This window comes from Leptodactylus fuscus, chromosome 3 (assembly GCF_031893055.1).
Source record: "Leptodactylus fuscus isolate aLepFus1 chromosome 3, aLepFus1.hap2, whole genome shotgun sequence".
In the NCBI taxonomy this organism is placed as follows: domain Eukaryota; kingdom Metazoa; phylum Chordata; class Amphibia; order Anura; family Leptodactylidae; genus Leptodactylus; species Leptodactylus fuscus.
The window spans coordinates 81,147,951-81,171,350 of NC_134267.1; the positions used below are offsets into that span (position 1 = coordinate 81,147,951).

At 42.9% G+C, this 23,400-nt stretch overlaps 1 protein-coding gene across 2 annotated transcripts in view; it reads left to right on the plus strand.

Moving 5' to 3' along the window:
- Positions 1–11,573: 11,573 nt before the first annotated feature.
- AGPAT4 (1-acylglycerol-3-phosphate O-acyltransferase 4) overlaps positions 11,574–23,400 on the plus strand; it is an 82,242-nt gene continuing 70,415 nt past the window's right edge. Inside the window, exons 1-2 of one of the 2 annotated variants that reach the window (XM_075267852.1) lie at positions 11,574–11,665; positions 22,429–22,516. The gene's annotated coding sequence lies outside the window, so the exon portion shown is untranslated. The remainder of the gene's footprint in view (positions 11,666–22,428; positions 22,517–23,400) is intronic. The other variant, XM_075267854.1, reaches the window with a different exon arrangement.

Below are 23,400 nucleotides of genomic sequence, written 5' to 3' on the forward strand. Positions count from 1 at the left end.
CATGGACGAGACCTGGATCCACCACTTTGATCCCGAAGCTAAACAACAATCGATGACAAGAAAACGAGCCAACGAACCGACGCCAAAGAAATTCAAAGTGTCAAGCTCAGCACGGAAGGTTATGGCGTCCGTTTTTTGGGACGCTGAAGGAATTATTATGGTGGACTATTTGGAGAAGGGAGCCACTATTACAGGCTCCTACTAGGCAGAACAAATAAGAAGATTGTGGGAGGCTATCAAGGAGAAAAAGCGCGGCAAACTGCGGGCTGGAGTGCTGTTTCACCAAGACAACGCGCCGGGTCACAAAGCTGCAGTTGCCGTGGCTGCCGTCCAAGAAGCGGGCTTTGAACTGGTGGAACACCCCCCCTATTTGCCAGATCTAGCCCCAGTGACTTCTTTCTCTTTCCTCGGCTCAAGTAACACCTCCGGGGGAAGAAATTTGACGACGATAGCGACGTGATAACTGCTGTTGGGGATTTTTTTGAGGGTCAAGATCAAGAATTCTAAATATATATATATATATATATATATATATATATATATATATATATAATTTTTTTTATTTATTTCCTGGTTAGTATTGCAATATGCTGCTGTGAAATATATCTAGATGTTCTTAATAGCTGTGGATTCTTAATAATTGACTATAATTCTTGATGTTATTTATCCAGTTTTTAGCCATTGTGTGCCTTCAAGTATTTTCAGTGTGATGACACGATCCTTCCTTCTCAATGTCATATGTGGATGTTTATTCCATAGACTTTAAATATCCAAAAGTAATGATAATCAATAATAAACACAATGAATATAGTAAAAATAATACTATATAAACTCCATTAATATACATATTAATGGAGTGATAGCAACAGCTGAATTAGAAGCACTAGACCATTACTATAATGTTTAGAGTTTAAGCTGTGATATCTAAAATTAAAATTTTGATGGAGATTTTGTGTCACACAGGAGCAGGCAAGGGATGTGATTCTAAGCTCAGACACTGGCTGGCTGTGATGTGACAGATACACAGTAGGGTTGAGCCAATCTTGAGATTTCAGGATCGTTTTTAAAATCCGATTCCCGATCATTTTCCATCCGAACCAATCCTAATGCAAGTCAATGGGATTTTCTAATGATCGAAAATTGGATTTTAAAAATGAAGGCTTCAATTTTTGGACTCCAAGGTGTGTAGTAACTAAAAAATCCGCCGGTTACTTATTCCCCCTCTGCTGTCCGCTTACCTGGCTTACCCGCCTCCATAGTGAATCACTCACGTCTCCCCACCCACACTCTCCTAAGCCACAACAAGCCCCACCTACTCCCAGCATCAGTAACACTAGCCTAGAGAGGTGGGGGCGCACAAGACACTCTGCCAGCGAGTGAATGAGAGACAGAGAACAACAGCCAGAGTTCTGTGCAGGTAAGTTACAGTTAAGTTGCAGGAAAGGGTTGAGTGATCGGGATCGGAATTCCGTTCCTGATCTTTTTTAGGAGGGATTGGAACCCGATCGTGATCCTGAAATTTACTCGATCGTTGATCGGTATCCGATCCCGATCGCTCAACCCTAGTACACAGCTTTTCATCACATGACCATGAGCTATATGAAAAAGTACATTGGGAACATCCCCTTTAACCACTTCAGGCCTGAGCTATTTTACCTGGTTCAGGACCAGATATTTTATACATGTATGTTGAGTTGTCAGTGGTAAGGTTAGAACCTATTATATGGGTGTGATATTTGCTTACTTTCGTATATGTTTTATTTTCTATGTTGTGCCCCACCAAGTCAGAGGGGATCCACGTCATGGCAGGTCCCATAACTGCCTTCTCTAGATATGCTGTGTCTGTAGTTATAGTCAGATGTATAGTTCAACTCATGCAAGTAGATCTGGAACTAACTATGGGGATACTAGAAGGTCACCACCTCTCAGAGGGGACACAATATAAGTAGTAGTCCAAAGGTCTGTGGCAAGTGTTCAAGGTGGGGCAGCTCAGGTTCACCTGTATAATAAACTTTGACCTTTCAGACTTTTATTGGGTGCATCAGTCCAGAAAATGAATGGACATAAGAAATAATCAAGTCATGTGACAGAATTACTTTGACTGCAACAGTGACTAGCATCAGGAATATGGCCCCATGAACAGAAGTTCACACTGATTTCACTAAGACTTTTATGGCAAAAAAACATTTTCTGCAGGGGCCAGCAGCATATTAACCCCAACAGGAAAATAGCACCGCAGAAACTTTGACATTGCTGGAAGTTACAGCTGGGTTTCACAAATCCCAGACCATTAAAATTCTTTAAAACCCTTTGCAAGACAATTCTGAAACATTTCAAAGAACTAAAATTTTTCCAGTTGGCACGAGATTAAAAGGTGCAGCCAGGTATCCATGTCACAAGTTCTTCAATCCTGGATCAAGCAGAAGTCCTGAACAGAGAGAAAGTTCATCATTTTACAGAAAATTTGGAAAGCTTTATAACCCCCCCCCCCCCCTCCAAAAAAAACAACCCACACTCTTTAGGGATGATCCAACATTCTCACCATGCAGTTGGATGGCGAGCTGCCATTTTTCTACAGCTTATATTAGGCTGCATTTTTTGGTCAGGAATCTGCCTCAAAATCCTGACCATGTAGTCCTATGTAATTTTTTTTTTCTGCTAGCAGATTCTCCACTAGCAGAGAAAATCAACTAGTGTATTTTCCTCTAGCAGAAAAATCCGCTAGTGGAAAAAATAATGAATATGTTCATTCTTCAGACGGATTCCGCCTCAGGAAATCAATACAAGTCAATGGGAGGCGGAAAAACTAGCATTTTTGGGGGGGAGGGGGGGGGGGAACGCCAGGCGGATTTTCCATCTCCGATTGACTTGCATTGATTTTTTTCAGGCGGAAATGCCTGAAAAACGCCTCAATAAACGCCTCATGAATTTTCCTGAAGTTGATTTTTCCTGACCAAAAAACACCATGCAGGCTTACTCTACATTAGAACTAGACTCATTTCTATTATGGTATTATAGTGACAAAAACTAACACAATTTTTAGGGGACATGGGGCAAAGACTAGTTAAACCAGAACATTAGGGAGAAAAATGGCACTTTATTTGGTGCTGAATTTTCAGCGTTGAAAAAAAAATGTCTCCAATTGACTTCAATGGCTGCCACCAGCTTTTTTTTTTTTTTTTTTTTACACTAGCTGAACTTGGGAGGCTTTTTTCCAGTGTGGAAAATTCCGCTAGTGGGAAAAAAAAGCTAGCAGAAAGCCATTGAAGTTAATTATAGGCTTTTTTTTCAGTGCTGAAAATTCAGCGCCAAATAAAGCGCCATTTTCCTCTGTGTGAATGGACTCTTACTCTGTAGGTTTGGTGAAGAAATAAATGCAGTGCATCAATTCCAAGTTTGTTCTTTTTGTGTCTAGCTGAGGCCCCATGTTGCGGAAACGCAGCTTTTTTTTTTTTGCAGATTTTTAAGCCAAAGTCAGGAGTGGATTGAACAGAAGGTAGAAGTATAAGGCTCCGTTCCCACGGAGTAACGCGCTGCACATTCAGACACGTATACACGTGTCAGAGTGTGAGCACTCAAAACAGATCCCATTCACTTCAATGTGTGCCGACTCACGGGCGCTAAACATTGAAATCAATGGGTTAAAAAGCCTCCCATGGATTTCAATGTGTAGCGCCTGTAAGCCGGCACACATTGAAGTGAATGGGATCTGTTTTGCGCGCTCACACTCTGACACATGTATACGTGTCTGAATGCGTGGTGCGTTACTCCGTGGGAATGGAGCATAAGTATTTCCTAAATATTTCTCTTTCCTTTTGTAGCCATCCTTGGCTTTGGCTCTAAAAACCGCAACAAAATCTGCCACAAAAAAAAGCTGCGTTTCCGCAATGTGCGGCCTCAGCTTTAAATACACAACATTACAAAAATATCTACTCCAATATCAATGCAACAAGTCATGCTCCAGCAGCCTATACCTATCTAGCTTGGACTAGGGATGGGCCAATGGCCTCACCATGCAGTTGTATGATATGTATGCAGTTTAGGACTAGGCAGACACATTCTCAGAGAATTAACCTTTAAATACTATCATGGTGTCTATCATGCACATATCATTATGACAGACACCATGATAGTACTTAAAGGGGTTGTTCCATCACAAGGATCCTATCTATACTGCTTGTTAATGTGGATGTAAGACTTTTCCTAAATACACTGCTTCAGCAAAACTGCTTTGTTTGTCCACTATCTTACTTTATTCAATTCATTGTTGGTACAGCCCTTGACTTATCTGCTCGAAAGTCAAGTGATGTATCTGCCTGCTCTCAGGGGGGAGGGAGGAGGAGCTAAGTGCACGGGAGCAAGCCTGTGTTTCTAGCTATTCCTGTGTCTACACCACCTGACCTACCTCCCTGCTCTCAGATAGGGGAGAGGAGCTGCTTGCATTTCTGGACTTGTCTTCTGTTCTCCCATTTATCAGGTTAGCTAATTCAATTGTGTTCATTATGGCAGAGACAGGCAGTATTGTGCATATTGTGTTGTTTGAGGACGTTTGAGGACCTTTGATGACATCACAGTCCCTTCAGCCGCCCCATAGGATCACGATAGGGCGGAGCTACATGCTAATTTGGGGGTGGAGCTAAATGTATGAAACCCCGCCCACCAAATGATGCAAGAAACCAGGAAGAAAGAAGATTTTACAGCAGTGAAGACTGGTGAGTATGCGATGTGGGAATACCCCTTTAAGGGTTAAAACAATAAACCACCAAACTATCACAGTAAGGGCTCGTTCACATCTGCGTTGCCCTCTCAGTTGTGCAGGTTTCCGTTTCCTGCATAAAACAGGGCAGGAGACGGAAACCTGCAGGAGTCTCTCTCACCCATTCATTTCAATGGGTGAGAGAGATGTCCGGCCGTGAGCGGCGGTGAGCGTTTTGTGCTCTCCGCCGCGAAACCGAGTTTTATAATCCGGACACAGAGTCGGACATGCAGTACTCTGTGTCCGGATTTAAAAATCCGGTTTCGCGGCGGAGAGCGCAAAACGCTCACCGCCGCTCACGGCCGGACCCGGTCTGTGCTTTGCGTCTTCTGGCATGCAGAAGACGGAAAGCACAGAACGGAAAGAAGAACGCAGGTGTGAACCTAGCATAAGGGTGTGTTCACACATCAGTATGCCATCCGTCCGTTTGACACTTCAAAACGGACTGATACACATACTGAGTGCAAACTGACACCTTTTTATGCTGAAAGCAAACGTTCTCCGTCCCCTAGAGGACAGATAAGGGGATTAAAAGTAGCAATTGTAAACAAAGTAGAGATAAGCAGATATAATAAATGTCCTTATGTCCTCCTTATCTCTACTCTGTTTACAATTGCTACTTTTAATCCCCTTATATGTCCTCTAGGGGAGCTTTCAGCATAAAAAGGTGTCAGTTTGCACTCAGTATGTGCATCAGTCCGTTTTGAAGTGTCAAACTGAATTCAAACGGACTGATGGCATACTGATGTGTGAACATAGCATAACAAGGACAAAAACAGCCATGACTACCCGACTACAGTTTTTATTGGTCTAGGCATATTAATGCCATTAGGGCTAAAGAAAAGCAGTTTCCATCAGAGCACTCTCCAACAGGCAATGCAAAGTGTACTAAGAGCAAGTAAATGAGGGAAAACCTACCATAGAAATCCCGCCAGTCTCCAAACTTGCCACCATTCTCCGGCACACCTGTCCTCCATGTGCTACAATAGAAGTATTTAAGGATTCCAAATTAGTATCACAAATTAGTATCACAAAAATAGTGAAAATCACAGCCAACATAAGCAAAAAATATGAAAAAATAACATATATACCAAAAATGATACACAAGAACAACTTCCCAATCAGAAGCCTGATGAAGCGACTCGCAAGTAAAAAAGTTCCAGCACCAAAAAATTTTCTTGTCAGAAGAAATGCAGTATATTAAAACATAACTTTTAATTAGAAAATACATAAATAAATAATGAAAAACATCAAAAAAAATGCCAAATGGAAAGAAAAAAAAAAACCCAACCCACAAAAGTTGACAAAAAATATGCACAATAACATACTACATACTGGATCTAAATAGGCTATTTAGATCCAGTATGTAGTTTATTTTTGTGCATATTTTTTGTCAATTTGTATTTTTTTTTATTTCTTTCCCTTTTCAATTTTTTGGTGCTGGAACTTTTTTCTTGCAAGTTCTTCCAAATTAGTTGGTCACGTCCCCCTCTCCCCTCACAAATAACCTTTCAATGTTGAGTGCAAACATTGAAAAGAGTCATTAGGCTAAGCTATACGGCAACATTAAAAGCCATTCATATCAGGGCATTGGTGCGGTAATTAAACTGTGTGGGACATTGGGGAATAATATTAAAGAGGTTTATCCACCTTTGTAATATTGATGGCCTCTCCTTAGAATAGGCTATTAATATTATATCCCATTGAAGTCTATGGGACAGTGCTGCAGTATCTAAACCCGCCACTACCCATTATGTGGCAGGTAAGCAGCAAAGCTCTTGGCATATTAACCTGGAATCTGTAGTGCTCCTTGTTGTACCCCCAAGACCCCCCCCCCCCCCCGATTGTAATATGGATGGATTATCCTATGGATGATAGCCTTTCATTTTTTTAAGATGTCGGATGACTCACAAGTCTTACAGCCATTTTCCATTTTTTCAAAAAACTTCCAATACCAACAATTCTGAAGGGAATTTTATAGGCGTGTATATTAGAAACCCCCATAAACCACCACAAGCTGTGCCCCTCAAAGTATCCAAAACAGCAGTTAGGACGTTTGTTGAACTTTGAAATGTTTCACAGGAATTAAAGAAAAATTGAGGTTCAATAATAGGTGGATCATCTGCTAGTGATGTCTGGTCAGACCTGATGGATCGATCTGCAAAGAAGAGCAGGAGCCGTGCAGGGACCGAGGATGGGGAAGTGTTACTGGTTTAGTTTTTATCTATATGTCACAACTACAGTGCAAAACATTACTACTTGCCTGGAGGCCACTGTGGAGCTTGACAACTTGTCTGGGGGCCACTGGCAAAATTACTATTTGCCTGGGGGCTCTGGCACTATTTACTTGGGGTGCACTAGGGGGTGATATATACTATGGGAGGGAATAAAAAGAGGGCTATATACAGTGGGGGCATAAAAAGGGGGTCGTATACTGTGGAACGGTCATAGACTATGGGGGGGTCATATACTGTGTAGGAGTCAAAAAGGGAGACCATATACTATGTGGGGGCCAAAAAAATTGGAAAAACTGAGTGGGGGTCATAAAAAGGTAATAAAAAAGGGTCATGTACAGTGGGGGCCAAAATCAAGAGTCATATACTGTGAGTGATCACAAAAGTGGGTCATATACTATGGAGTCAATATATAGTGTGGGTGCCAAAAAAAGGGGGTCATATACTGTGTGGGAGTAAAAAAAAAAGGGTTTCACATACTGAAGGGGTAAGGGGGGGGGCAAAAATGGTGGTTAAATACTGTAGGGGCCATAAATAAGGGGTTATACACTGTAAGGGAGCAAAAAAAGAAAGACAATATACTGTTTGAGGGCCACAAAAAAAGGTATAATACGGGAGTCATATATTATGGGGGCAAAAAACAGGGGTCATACACTATGGGGGGGCAAAAAGGGGGTCATATACTGTTTAGGAGCCAGCAAAAGTGGGACCATATACTATGTGTGGCCAAATAATGAAATTATACTGTATACTGTGGAGGGCCAAAATGGGGGTCATATATGGGGCGAGTATAAAAAAGGGTTCGTATACTTTGGGAGGACATAAAAAAGGGGTCAACAACAAGACTTAGACGAGCCATAAATATTGGGGATCATATACACCAGGGGAGCCATATACTGAGTGGGACCAAAAAATGTAAACAGGCCGGACAACAGAAACAGGGGCCTGCTGAAAATACAAATAGGTGACGTGGCGGGGACTGACAAAACTGTGCTCTGAGTGCAGTGAGTATGTTTTTTGTTTTTCCCCATCCCCTCATATAAAAAAAAAAGAGTTATCCAGGAAATCCCCTTTAAACATAGAATCTGGAACAAGAAACGGTTAATACAGTTTGCTACACTCTGATCTACTCTGGTACACACCGGTCCGGTCCAGATAGCTTGCATCTCTTCTTGGATACTAGTTCATCAATGTTTGAGGGCAAGGCTCTGAGCTAAGAAAATCTTTAGGACTGATTAAAGGTGTTTATTAGTGAGATGACTCCTACGTGGTGTTCCCATCTTATAAATAGTAGCTCCCCCTTATAATAGCTGCCTAATATATAATAATCCACATTTAAAATAATTCCCCGTTATAAAAAATAGTGCCCCCTCATATTTAACAGTTTTTCAAACAAAGTATAATGATCCACCGTGGCCCCACACAGTATAATAGACTCCCCAGAGTCTCCTACAGAATATAATACTCCTTAGTGGTCTCACACAGTATAATATGCCCCACAAAGTATAAAAGACTTTCCTCTGTGCCTCCCCCAGTATAATGCTCCACAATGGCACCACACAGTATAATATGCTCCCTACAGTGCCACGCAGTATAATTCTCTGCAGTGGCCCCACAAAGTATTATATACTCCTGAGAAACTCTAAACAATATAATATGCTCCACAGTTGTCCCAAACAATATAATATGCTCCCCAGAACACCCCCTAGTCTAATGCCCTTCAATCCCCCCTCTCCCGTATAATGTTCCATAGTGGCCAACCCAATATAATATGCTCTTCAAAGGGCCCCCCCCCCAGTATAATCAAGTTCAATGCTATTATTATACTCTGGGGGCCTACCAAACAGCTTTGTGCTAATAGCCTACACCACTGTATACTCATCCCCTATAGTTCTGTGCATGCTCCAATAGCTCAACGGTAGCTTCATGTCCAGAATTGAAGCAGGACTCTTGAGCTCCCCACCCCACACAGAATAATGCTCCACATGGTATATAATGCTCCACATTGCCCTCCACAGTATATAAAATGCTCCCCTGAGCCACCTATAGAGGTATATAACGCTCCACACAGTATAATACGCTCCCCGGAGCCCCAATACAGTATTATGCTACACAGTGGCCCCACACAGTATAATATGCTCTACAGAGGGACCCCTAGTATAATACTCCACAATGGCCCCACACATTAATGCGGTTCACCCATTCATTTCAGTGCTATTATTATACCCTGGGGTTTCTTCAGACCCCAGAGTATAATAATCGGAGACCCAGCGGAGGTGAGGGAAAATAAACAGTTATACTCACCTTTCCTTACCTCTCCTAGGCATCTTCAAGTTGCTCTGCTGTCTCCTCTGGCTTCCTTCTCATGGTTGCATCTGACGTCACGCGTTCCATTCACAGGCCTCAGTGGTAACATGCAGTACCTGCAAAGTGGATGGGATTCTGGCTAATCCCATCCACACATTGCAGAAAAATGTCTGCAGTGGAAATGCTATAATTTCAAAAATTGTCACGTTTTTGGTAAATAGCATGTCAGTTATACCTATAGAAACGCTAGCAGTTTCCGTATAGATATAATAGGGACAGAAAGTCGCTGAGGAAAACCCTGCAGAGTTTCTGTGACAAACGCTGTGAAAAAACCATGATGCGTTTAAACCACAGTCTTTTCCGCAGCGTTTTTTGGCTGTGGCTTGCTACTCAGAGTCTTACCCTAAGGCAGGGGCCCCATGTTGCGAAAACACTGCGTTTTACAGTACCTGCAAAGTCAATAGGATTCTGGCTAATCCTATCCACACATTGCAGAATAAAAATCTCATCATGTCAATTATACCTGTGGAAACACTGGTGTTTTCAGTATAGGTATAATAGGGACAAAAAGTCAACAGAGGAAAACTGCAAACAAAAAAACAAAAAAAAACCCTTGATGCTTTTCCGTGTTTTTTTTCTGTTTCACTACGTGGGGCCTTAGCCTAAAAGCAGAATTTTGTTTCTTCCAGTTCTGGTGATTTTATTAAGATAACTGCATGCAGGTATAGGCCTTAGGGTGAGTTCACACTGAGTATACGCCAGCTTATTCTGAACGTAAAACACGTTCAGAATCAGCGGCGTATAAAGCAGTTCCCATTCATTTCTATGGAAGCCGGCATACGAGCGTTCCCCATAGAAATGAATGGGCTGCTTTTTTCACTACGAGCACTCCCATTGAAGTGAATGGGAAGTGCTCGGGTGTACGCTCCGGCATGAGCAGAGCTAGCTGTACACGCCAGCACATCCCATTCACTTCAATGGGAGTGCTCGTAGTGAAAAAAGCAGCCCATTCATTTCTATGGGGAGCGCTCGTATGCCGGCTCCCATAGAAATGAATGGGAACTGCTTTATACGCTGCTGATTCTAAACGTGTTTTACGTTCAGAATAAGCTGGCGTATACTCAGTGTGAACTCACCCTTAGGGGGCATTCACACTTGCGACTGGTGTCCGCCCTGTGCCTCGCTGCCGGGTTTCCATCCTCAGCCCAGAGAAACTGGACCGAGGATGGCTTCCTGGCAGTCAGCTTTAAAACCCATTCATTTGAATGGGTTTATAAAGGTGTCCACTTGCGGCCTCTCTTGCGGGAAACCGTTTGTTTCAGCCAGACACAAAGTCGTGCATTTCCGACTTTGAAACAAACAGTTTTCCCATGGAGAGGCTGCAGGTGGACACTGACGGTCACCTTTAAAAATGCATTTGAGTGAATGGGTTTTAAAGCTGACTGCCGGGAAGCCGTCCTTGGTCCAGTTTCTCTGGGCTGAGGACGGAAACCCGGAAAAGAGGCACAGAGCGGACACTAGGCGCAAGTGTGAACACCCCCTTAGTGATATGAATGAACTCTGCACATGTTGAACTTATTTTTAGGAGGTTTGGTTCATATCACTTATTTTTTGGTTTCCATTTTTAGCAGCTAATATCCATTTCCATTTTTTCTTTATAAAACACACTATAAATCAAAAATTGCATGAAGGTGCCTGTTTGTACAGAGTGGTGACATTTAGAAATGCTGTAGGCATTTCAGCAAATATATAGGTATGGGGGGAGGGGTCGTATGTTTTTTAATGTTGCAAATGAGATTTTATTTGTCCATTTCAAAACCCCTTGCAGCGAAAGGCTTTTATGACCTGTGGTTACAATGCAAACTAATGCAAGTTTGTTTTGGGGGAAAAATCTAGAATTTTTGCACGGTTATGTGTAAAATAATTGACCTAGAATGAAAGTCAGCTGACAGTGAGTACATGAAAAGCGATGTGTCTGTCACTTTGTATTGTACTGCAGGCTCATATAGAGTGACAGCTGAAGAATCTTACACTCCCTGCATGAGCAGTCACATAACTGGAAGATAGAACAGTATAGGAGGACTCAGATCAAGACGATGGGATATTACTTGAGAGGTGTTACAAGACACGTGTGATCAGAGAGAGACAAGACATAGCCAGGACTTGTAGCTTTAAAGGGAAGTGCCATGAGGTGGAGAGACACGTCAGATGGGGACCATTCTTGCTTTTTTTGCTAATACCACCCCATGGGCGGGCTTTGGCTTTCTTCCCTGACTGGCTTATAAGCAAGAGCCCATTGTAAAGTAGTTGTAGTAAGTGGGGTGTTTTGGTGCCGTCAGCGCTCATGTCCAGCTGTGGAATACACGAGGTATGTGCTCCTCCATCCTAGCCATGTCGTGTGCGGGGCTCAGGCTGCGGCCGCTCCTCCATCTGGTGACTGCTGCTCAGTGTGTGCCGGAGACAGTCACACCTCAGCCTGGCAGACATTGTAGGACACTGAGGGGATTACTGCCGTGCACGCCCTTCCCTCGCCTACTTTGAATGACTAGCGGGGAACTTTCCTGCCGTGCAGCTTAGTGAGGCTGGTCGCCCTGTCAGGCTGCTGTGAGGAGGCGCCTTGTGGCTGTGCCGCTCTCTCCAGCAAGTTGTTCTGCTGCTCTCCAGCAATCCAGGCCGCCTTTGTGGAGAGCATCATCACCCTCTCGTCCCATCATCTCCATGGTAACCAGGGAACTGTCCTGGGTATCTAGCCCTAGAATCCCATGTAATAGGGAGGGACAACATGGAGGACGCGGCAGACTGTTGCTCCTGTGCTCTTATTCTGTAGGGACGTGCTGCTGTTGTTCTAGTTCAGTGTGTGACATAATACAGTATATGGCGGGGGGGCCATGTCTATGTGGTAGTGAGGGGGACATGTAGTCACTCCACATGCAGGAGCAGGGCTGGCTCTGGCGCTCGCTGTGTAACGTCCATGTGTAATGACAAGGATTTGAATCCCCGTCCATGAGGATTTGGCGATACCTCTGGAGCTCCCTGATGTCTGTGCTCTCATGCGCCCCCTACTGTCAGTCCTCCTCAGTGTGGCTTCTATTTCCACGTGATACTTGGTTGTACATTTCATAGTTGAGCTCCTCTTTGCTTGTCATTGCTGGTAGCTAGATGTGGGCATTGGTGTTTGTAAGGCTTATATCACACATTGCAGAAACGCAGCAGAGAAGAACACTCCGCTTCACAGTCTTACCAAAGAGAATTGCTGTTGTACATGTGACATAATCCAAGATGTTATGTTTACATGCAAAAATGCCTTTTTTTTTCTCTAGATGTATTTGAGGAGAAAGAGAACTCCAAAACACAGCCATAAAGCAGTAAAAACACGCGGTTTTGGGATTGCAACTTTTTATTTAGCTTTGTCTTGCTTTCTCCTAAGGTTAAGTAAGGTCACTTGTTGCAGAAACGTATTGTTTTTTCTGCGTTTTTTGTGTCAAAGTCAGGAGTGGATTGAAAAGGAATAGAAGTATAAGGCTAAGTCCCCACGGCCGGAACTGCCGCGCTAAAGTGTGGACTGCGGCGTTAACGCATTGCGGTTCTTCCCGCAGCGATTTGAATAGAAAGTTCGCCGAGTTTTTTTTCCGCGGACTTTCTTTTACAATTATATCTACGGGAGAGCCGGCGGCGTTTCCGTAGATATAATTGACATGCTGCGATTTTCTTAAAAACACAACGGTTTGGAAAATCGCAGCATGTCCGCGCTGTGATTTTTTTTTTTCCCGCAAAGTGGGCATGGGATTCGCATGAATCCCATCCCCTTTGCAATTACTGTAAAACGCCACAATTTTTCCTGTGGCGTTTCCGCCTCTGCCAAATCGCGGTGTTTCTGGCCCGTTGGGCCCCGGCCGTTTCCCTTCTGTGAAATCCACTCTTGACTATGGCTCAATAAAGTCAGCAAAATCTGCAACAACCCTGAAGAGTTTGCCCAGCATAGTAGGATTAGTGATTTAGGGCTACTTCACACTGAGTTCAGTACGTACACTTTAGGATGTGGATGCCGCGACGCCATGCCAGTGCGGTGCATTGGCATCCCGTTGCGGCATTCCGTTCCGGATTGGGCCAAAATGAATGGGTCGGAGCCTCGTGGCAAGATAGGGTAGCTCACTTCTTTTTTCCGCTACTAGCGGTGGCTCAGTGGTTAGCACTGCAGCCTTGCAGCACTGGAGTCCTGGGTTCGAATCCCGTCAGGAACAACATCTGCAAGTAGTTTGTATGTTCTCCCCGTGTTTGCGTGGATTTCCTCCCATTCTATGAAGACATACTGATAGGAAAAAAAATGTACATTGTGATCCCTATATGGGGTTCATAATCTACGTTAAAAAAAAAATCCACTGCCAAAAGACTCCGTGTGAACTAGCCCTAACACCTTTGCAATATACATGTATTTACTATTTACGCTAGGTTCACACTAGCATTCGATCTCCATTCTGTGGTTTCCGTCTTATGCATGCAGAAGACAGAAACCTGTCAGACCGGGTCCAGCGGTGAGCATTTTATGCTCCCTGCCGCAAAACCGTTTTTTTTAAACCGGTCAGAGTACTGCATATCCGACTCTGTGTCCGATTTATAAAAACCGGTTTCGCGGCGGAGAGCATAAAATGCTCACCGGCGCTCATGGCCGGACATCTTTCAAACCCATTCAAATGAATGGGTATGAAAGAGTCCTGCAGGTTCCCGTCTCCTGCCCCTGTTTTGAGCAGGAAACGGAAACCTGCAGAATGGAGACCGGGCGCAGATGTGAACGAGCCCTTACTCTGGTTTCCAGTATAGTAATTTTTTAGTATATTTGCAGGTCATTTTTTCTTTGCTCTGTTGCCAATGGCTCTGTTTGGCTTTGGCAATATTCACACTATCGTTAAGAATATCTGATGCTGTCATCCATAATGGGAATACAACTATGAGCATTGACAGTAGGAGAGTAAAAGACACAGACAAAGCCCCCCCCATCTGTGTCCCTTCCCATTGACACAAATGTAAACAATATGACAGGCGCTGTCTTCTATCATGTTTGTTTAGTTCTGTAACAGAAGAATAAGTCCTGTATGCACAGCTTTTTCTGCGCTTAGAAAAGTGAAAAACACGGTGGGCAAAAGCTCCCGTCATGTTTTTTACATTGGGGTGAATGCAGACAGACACCTAAAGGAGGGTATTCGATCTGCATCTGTCATTTAATGTCCGTTGTTCTCATCCTGTGATAAATGAGAACGTCAAACACTAAACAACAGTAGTGTGAACCTACCCTTAGCTATGTGCTAAGTCAGTCACACTTGTGCAGTTGAATTGCAACTTCTTGCTCTGAAAGCAGGGGAAAGTGTGTAACATCAATTGGTGCATCTTCTCGGCATGTCGGACAGCACAGGAGAATTGTGGGACAGCAGGTGCATGTTGTATGACACAAGGACTACTCACCTAGATCTCAGAAGTGGGATTATTTCATGGGGAATATAAAGACACCTTAATTTGAGTTTTTTGGGAGGTGAAAAATGTTGCAATATGTAAAGCCCTCTAGCAGGTGTAGCTTCACCTGCAGTTCTCATATGGAATACAAGCTGAATTTCTCAGAAGCAAGACTACACTGTGATATCAGTAAGTCATGTGCAGTGTATGGGCTTGTTCACACGGGGAAAAAGGAGGCCTCAAAATCCGCCCCTCACAATAGAGGTCTATGTAGACCGCTAGCGTCCTTTTTTCTGTGAGCGGTTTGTTCCCGCTCACGGAAAAAAGAAGCAAGCTGCCCTTTCTTTAGGCGGATTCCGCGACTGATTTTGTTGCAGCGCCCGCCTCGTGACAGCACCCGCGGGACTAGGCCCATTCATTTGCATCTACTCCGGAGCAGGAAGTCGCGGCAAGCGCATTTTGGTCCTATTCTGATGCGGCTTCCCGCATCAAAATCAGGACAAAAATACGCGGTCACTAGCCCCGTGTGAACTAGCCCTAAGAGTAACCGCCCCTACTATGTAGGGGGTAGGGGAATTCAGGTTGTGAACCTCCAGAGCAGGGGAATGCAGACTTTGGCAGTATTAAAGGCATTATCTGCGGAATAAAAAGTACATGAAGTGTATTCACTGCAGCAGATTTCTGATGTTTAGACAAAATAATGAATTTATGGACTATGAGAGGGGCACATGGTTTCAAAGGGTGTAATTGTCTTCAGACAGGCTGTAAGCGTCTTTGAAAAGTGTAAAATGTGAAGCAGCTTCTAAGATCTAACCTCCGCTCTGAGGCAGTGCTGCCCCTCTAATAGCTTTCAGTAGTGATCCTAATTATACTCCCTTTCACTTACTACATTGACACATTTTTTCTTCATTAAACAGAAATCTCATTCACGCTTTGTTTTAAATTTGCACAATGCTTGAATGTAACAGTCATGAGACACAGAAGAGTGCATTTGTACATATTTTAAAGCCATGAATATGTAAGTCATTTAAAATAGTCTGGAATGGGTGATATATGTGGTCAAGGAGAATGTAAGGGTCACTGCATACTGCAGAATTACAAATCAGAAAAAGACAGTGATAGGTCTTAGAACATTCCAACTCCCTTCAGCATTTCCTTCTAGCTGTAGGCTGTCACCCTCCCCCAGCCAGCCTAACTAGACACTAAGGTCTTGGAGAGGTGATCATTCAGTTGTAGAGAGCAGATACAGACACATTCCTTACGCAGGAAGCAACATACAAAGGAAAAGGCAAATTTAACATGTCTAAATAGAGCAGCTAGGGCACAGCTACCAACGTCAGAGATCAGATAATAGATTTACTATAGCATGTACAATTTATTTTGCATATGGGGGAGATTTATCAAGACTATCATTTTACATATCAGTCTTAAAGGGGTTGTCCAAGATAACTGGAAATTCCTACAGTAATCTAAACTCTTATTTTCTAAATAACATTATTAATCAAAAATGTATAGTGACCGCTCCAGGGACATTTTCTGATTATCCGGCGACGATCCATTTCCTCATTTCCAGAAATAGATAGTCGCTACTATATCCTCCCCATTAAACTTACCTTCCACGCTTCTTCCGGTGAGACGGCTTCTCCCTCTGTACTGATTCGGCAGGGTGCACACTCTTCACCAAGCAGTGTGCACGTGCTGCGCAGTAGAGGTGGATCATTGCTGGAGAAGAGCACGCACAGACACAGGACACAGACACATTACAAGAAGAAATGTGGAGAGTAAGTATATGATATGGGTCGGGGGTGGGCTGAGTAGGTAGGGAAGGGCAGGATAGCTAGAGTGACAGGGAGGGGGTGTATAAGAGGGAGGAGTGAGGTGAGAGGGGTTGGTGAGGAAGTTACATAGCAGGAAACAGAACCCAGTAAACAAAAGCAGGAGATACCATTAGCTCCCAGAGACACCCAGAAATCACTCAAAACACAGCTAAAGGTGTATATGTTGTAAGCTGATGGCTGGTCAGGTAATGGAGGGTGTGTACATCTCATCCAGACTACTCAGGTGGGTGAGATAAGAAAACTCCAGGAATGTTTGTTCTCAGCAGACAACTTTCGTCTGCTGAGCATTTTGGTAAATGCTCAGTACTGGGCTGGATTTTCAGGAATGACCGGTAGGATTGGTAGTGGGACCTGTGATTCCACCCCCCTCCAGTCCACACTTTGGGGATGTTCCAGCAGCGACTCAGCTGTTGAGTCTCCTCGTCAAGGAGGCTTAAGAAGCCAGCTCCAGCAGCAACACTTTGGCAGAGTTTGCCTGGAGAGCCAACAGAAAGGTCATATTTTTGTGTCCTGAATGATTCTACTGGCTTTTTGGATTTCTGTTATTGTAGGTGAGGTAACCTATTCTATGTTTAGTTAGAACCTAGCCGGGCAGGTATTTATTTTTGTATTGTTTCCTTTGTTGCTGCACTACCTTTTTGAGTGAAAAGAAACTCTACCTTTGTTTTGGACTAAAAGAAACTGGAAATGTGTGTCTATGCCACCCCACCTAGCAACCCCAGACCCTGACGGTGTGCATTTATTAACCTATTAAGGCTGAGTTCATACAGAGTTTTTTGGAAAGGAAAAAATCTGCTTCAGGAATTAGGAAATGGTTTTTTGAAACATTTTTTTTTTTTTTTTTTTTTTACATGAGGCTTTTTTGGAGCGTTTTTGAGGAGTTTTTAGTTTTTTTTTTTTTTTTCTCCAGTATAGTGTATGGAACTTGAAAAAACCCCAATGGCTTTGGAAATTTCATCGTGTCCACTGCGCATATATTTTTGCAGTGTGTGGATGGGATTTGCTATGCAGAGCCTGTAAAGTCACGTCACGTAGGGCCCCAACCTCAAGTACAACCCCATTTTTCTGTACTAACATATCTCAATTTATGTGGTAATAACATGAAGAGATGCTTTAGCTTATCCAAGTAATTTTGAGAATGGTTTTTCATGACACATTGTACTTCATGTAAGTACTAAAAATTGATCAATATTTTTTGTATTGGAGGGTAGAGCACTATTTCGCTTTGGGAGGGCATATTGTGCAGGAATAGTTTTTGCATTCCATGACTCATTTTCAGAGCCCATAAAGTACAGTTACAATGGAAACCTTGAAAAAGTGACCACATTTTGGAAACTACACCCAGAATTTAGAGTACCGAGACACATGCAGAAAAAAGGGAAACTGAGCTCTCGTAGGGAAGTAATATCACAGAAACTGGCATTTACGCTATCCCATAAACCAATTGGCTGGTACTCTACTTAAATGGTGAGAGAAGCGAATAATTAATACCACTTTATAGTGGTAATTTAATACATACTTTATAGTGATGGTGCTTACAGCCAGGCGTCTAAATCCACCAGACGCATAGCCCAGATGTCTAGGTGGTATAGAGATGCCGAAATGGGGGTAAACCTAGAGGTGCTGAACCACCATGGTATACCACCATACCACGATATGAAGAAATGCCCCAAAATCCACTTCTTTGTACAATCAGCTAAAGTTTTATTATAGTCTCAAAAACAATGCATTTTTTGATACTCGTTACCTTTTTACAATGAGTCAGGACGATGACAGCAAAACCTAATTTACATTGTTTTCTATTGTGTTTTTTAAAGGGATCCTATCTTTCAAACACATTTTTTTTCTGAGTAACACGTCGGAATAGCCTTAAAGGGGCTCTATCAGCAAAATTAGGCTAATAGAGCCCCACATATGCATGAATAGCCTTTAAAAAGGCTATTCAGGCACCGTAAATGTTATATTAAATCCCGGTCCCGTTTTTAAATAAAAGCATTAAAACATATATGCTAATCTTACCTATCGTGCACCATGGGCGGGGATAAATGATGCGACTTCAGCTTCGGGCACGCCTGCCTCTTCTGTCTTCTTGTAGTAACGCCCTTTTGGGACTTAATTTATTCAATTTTTTTAAACACTTTTGAATTTTTTTAATTTTTACATTATTTTGTTCTCCCACTAGGGAACTTGACCCAAGAATCTTCTAAGAGTTGGTACACCGCATCAGATTTAAATGTCATAAAGATTTAATTTTTTATTTTTTCAATTATACTCATGGATAATATTGTGCCTCAGGGCACAATGAAACACCTGTTATAATTAGTTTGTTAAGTGAGCCCAATTAGAGGAGGCACTACTTGAGGATAAGGTCCCCGTTGTGGATATGCAGCATTTTTTGTTGCAGATTTTGCTGCTTTTTATTTTTTTCAGGAGTGGCTTGAAAAGATTTGAAAATATAAAGGAAGCATTTAGACGTTTCCCTTCTGTTAAAGGGATTCTACCATTAAAAACTGTTTTTTTGTAGATAAGATGTCGGAATAGCCTTTAGAAAGGCTATTCGTCTCTTACCTTTAGATAGGCTATTCGTCTCTTACCTTTAGATGTGATCTCCGCCGCGCCGTTCCTTAGAAATACCGGTTTTTACCGGTATGCAAATTGGTTCTCTTGCAGCGATGGGGGCGTCCCCACTGCTGCTCGAAAACAGGCTCCAGCGACGCCTCTATCTTCTGCTGGATCCTCCCCTTCTTTTTTCGGCATCACCTCTGACGCCTGCATAAAGATTTTATGCAGGCGTCTATTAACACTATTAACATGTTTCAAGCAATATGGGAAAGAAAAATGATCTCTCTGCAGACAACTGTGAAGAGATTTGTGGCAGAAAATTGTACAGATAAAGGCATAATAAAGAAGGTTTCTACCAGACAAATTCATCTGATGAAGAGAGCAGCTGCTAAAATACCAATACAAAGCAGCAAACAAGGTATTTAACGCTGCTGATGCCTCTGAAGTCCCATGAACCTCAAGGTGTAGGATTCTCCAGAGGCTTGCTTAAACATACTATTTGGCCACCACTACACATTGCTCACAAAAAGAAACAGTTGCAGCGGTTGCAAAAAGACTAATTTTAAAACAATCTTGTTTACTGATAATTGCTGAGCAACCCTGGATGGTCCAGATGGTTGGAGTAGTAGATAGTTGGTGGATGGCCACCATGTTGCAACAAGTCAGCAAGGAGATGGAGGAGTCATGTTTCAGGCCGGAATAATGGGGAGATAGTTAGTAGGCATCTTTAGGGTCCCTGAAGGTTTGAAAATGACCTGTACGAAGTATACAGACTGACCACTTTTTTCTATGGTGCAAAAGGAAGAACTGATCCTTCTGTAGCAAAACTATCTTCATGCATGGCAATGCACCATCTCATGCAGGAAAGAATACCTTTGAGTCATTGGTTGATTTGGACAAGGAGTGAAACCCATGGTGTGGTCGGTCACCTTATTCCCTGACCCCAACCCTTTTGAGAACCTTTTGAGTATCAAGCAAAAGATCTATGAGAGTGGGAGGCAGCTCACACCAAAACAGCAGCTCTGGTAGGCTATTCTGACATCCTGCAAAGACATGCAAGAATAAACTATCCAAAAACTCACAAGTTCAATGAATGCAAGAATTGTGAAGGTGATATCAAAGAAGTGGTCCTATGTTAACATGTAACTTGGCCTGTAAATATTTTTGGACTGAAATGGCTTTTGATTTCAGTAAATGTGACCTCATAATGCTGCAAATTCAACAAACCATTTCAGTTCTTTATCACCTATAAACTTTAGAAACTCTGTGCATAATCATTTGGAACAGTGTATTTTGATTTTTTTTTTTTTTTAAAGGGGCTCTATCAGCAAAATCATGCTGATAGAGCCCCACATATGCGTGCATAGCCTTTAAAAAGGCTATTCAGGCACTGTAAAAGTTAAATTAAACTACCCCGCCGTTTTAAAATAATAACTTAAAAAAGAATGTGATCTACTTACTGAAGGTGCACGCTGGGCGGGCATTCAGGGTGCGCCATCTTCTTCTTCCCCGCCTCTTCTTCCTCTGACGTCTTCGGGTCCCGTCCTCCTCCGGCGCTTGCTCGCGGACACTGATAAAAAAAAATAGCCCGGGCGCATGCGCAGTAGCCGTAGTAGAAGCCGCGTGCTACTGCGCATGCGCCCGGGCTATTTTTTTTTTGTCAGTGTCCGCGAGCGAGCGCCGGAGGAGGACGGGACCCGAAGACGTCAGAGGAAGAAGAGGCGGGGAAGAAGAAGACGGCGCACCCTGAATGCCCGCCCAGCGTGCACCTTCAGTAAGTAGATCACATTCTTTTTTAAGTTATTATTTTAAAACGGCGGGGTAGTTTAATTTAACTTTTACAGTGCCTGAATAGCCTTTTTAAAGGCTATGCACGCATATGTGGGGCTCTATCAGCATGATTTTGCTGATAGAGCCCCTTTAAGTTGTGTAAAAAAATGTTATTGTGATGTTTGACCAATACAATTAGATTTATACTCTAATGGTTGAAGATATATATAGAAAATATAATTTGTATAATAATTTGGAATGCGGTGTACACTGCAATCCTCCATACACAGCCTCTTAATGGGCACGATCAACCATGTGGCACAGACAGTCCTGGGTCACTGATGAGATTTGGTACTACTGAGCACACTGGTGGGGGGAAGAGGGGCAGATTGGGGACGATATAGCTGCAAATATGCCTAAGGGTGCATTCACACTACGTAACGGCAGCGTGTATCACAGCCGTACATGCCGGCGCTACAGCAGGGCTGCCGAACACTTCCCAATCATTTCTATGGGAGCCGGCATGCGAGCGCTCCTCATAGAAATGAATGGAAAAAAGCAGTCCATTCATTTCTATGGGGAGCGCTCGCATGCCGGCTCCCATAGAAATGAATGGGAAGTGTTCGGCAGCCCTGCTGTAGCGCTGGCGTGTACGGCTGTGATACGCGCTGCCGTTACGTAGTGTGAATGCACCCTTAGATGTCATACTTTGCATTAGCGCTTCAGCAGCAACATACCATTACTGCGTTATGTTACCTAAGAGTTAATGGTGATTGGCATACAGATTACATGCATATGTCTACTCCTACGTCTACGCCATGCAAACGTCTACTCCTTACTGCAATTTAAAATTACCCAAAGTTCTTCAATAAAAAAAAAAAAAAGGACCATATAAATCTAGCCTTAAATAGCACCATCTAAACCCAGTCTTACAGCATAACTAAACTTTCGGACAACTTCGGATTTTCTGGCAGTATTTGTGTAATAAATACATTTTGTAATATGCTTTATTAACAAATTTTGGATCATTTCTGTGAAAACCTGCAATTTTTTTTTTAACTATTTCCGTTGTTTCTGTGTTGAGAGCTTTTGCTGCCTCTCACTGAATGTTACTGTGTTCAGGAGTAGGGGACTGTGTAACATGTAGAGAAAATGTGGGTAGGGGAGGATCACTTCAAACAGTAACATTCAGTGAGAGACGAGAACAACTCTCTATACAGTATCAAGAGGAAGAGTGAAAAAGTGGAGAATTAACAGAATGAATACAAAATTTGTTACAAAATAAAGTACCGTATATTACAAAATTTACTAATGACACAAACACTGACAGAAAATCAAAAGTTGTCTGAAAGATTAGTTATGCTTTAAAGGGAAGGTTGCTATGTTCAGAGGGTTATTGTAAATGAATACAATCTCACTATTGTCATATTCCATAAATGATATTATAATGCATAGGTGTCTTTATACTGAGAAAAGAAAACACAAGTACATAAAGGTTTTTTGTTATGTTTTCTAGGTACAAGTCCACCCAGAGCTCTGGACACAATCCTTGTGGTGTACAGCAACCAAGAAGCCTAGCAGGAAGCCTAGAACTGTGTCTCTAGGTAAACTAAACCAGTAACATAATGGCACCCACAATGCCCCCTTACCCGGTGATGTCCGCATGTACAGCATGCAAATTCCCCGTGCCCAGGACAGACACCCAAACTTGGTGACTGGCACCAGCTTTATTTTAGAAACACAATGACGCTTTCATCAACGCTCATTCCTCAGTGCAGTTACTAGAAAGTGTTGATCTGCCTTCATCACTGACCCCTCTGCTCCCTACTTTCTCTGTTCTGGGTCCTGCTGTGACACCAGTACTCGGCGCCCGGAGCAGAAGGGTGAGTGATGAATGTAGTTCACCACTTGCTCTTGGGGCACAAGTAACTACAATGAGGAGTGAACGCCTCCATCAGTTTTGATGAAAATGCTTGTTGCGCTTCTAAAGTAATTATGGTGCCCATGGCCATGCGTGGGTGTCCCCAATATGAGGTGTCTCCAGTGTGGATGTTAACATAGTCTGAGTCATGCATGAAACACACCCCAAAGAAGTACAACTCTGAATGAAAACTGACACTACATTGATGTAAATTATCAGTTTTTCTCTGATCGCTCATTGAAGTTTTTTGCCTAAGACTACATTCACATGTGTGCCAGAGTGGTTGCTGTGTCAGAAGAATGATAGAGGCACCCGACCCATTATAGTCAATGGGGTGCACCGGGCTCTGTGTGTAACTGGTGCTTTTACAGTCCGCCTCTCTGTTGTTTGGAGTTCTCGAACAGACCCAAAGAATGGAGAGACAGGGCTAGTTTGAACCTAGTGTAAGACCACATTGACACAACCAAGTGTGGGGCCGATTTTGCAGTAGAATGCTATTGGATGATGCTCGGAGTGAAATCTGAATGTTATCCGAGTGCATTCCATGACGTCTATGGGGCCTTCCAT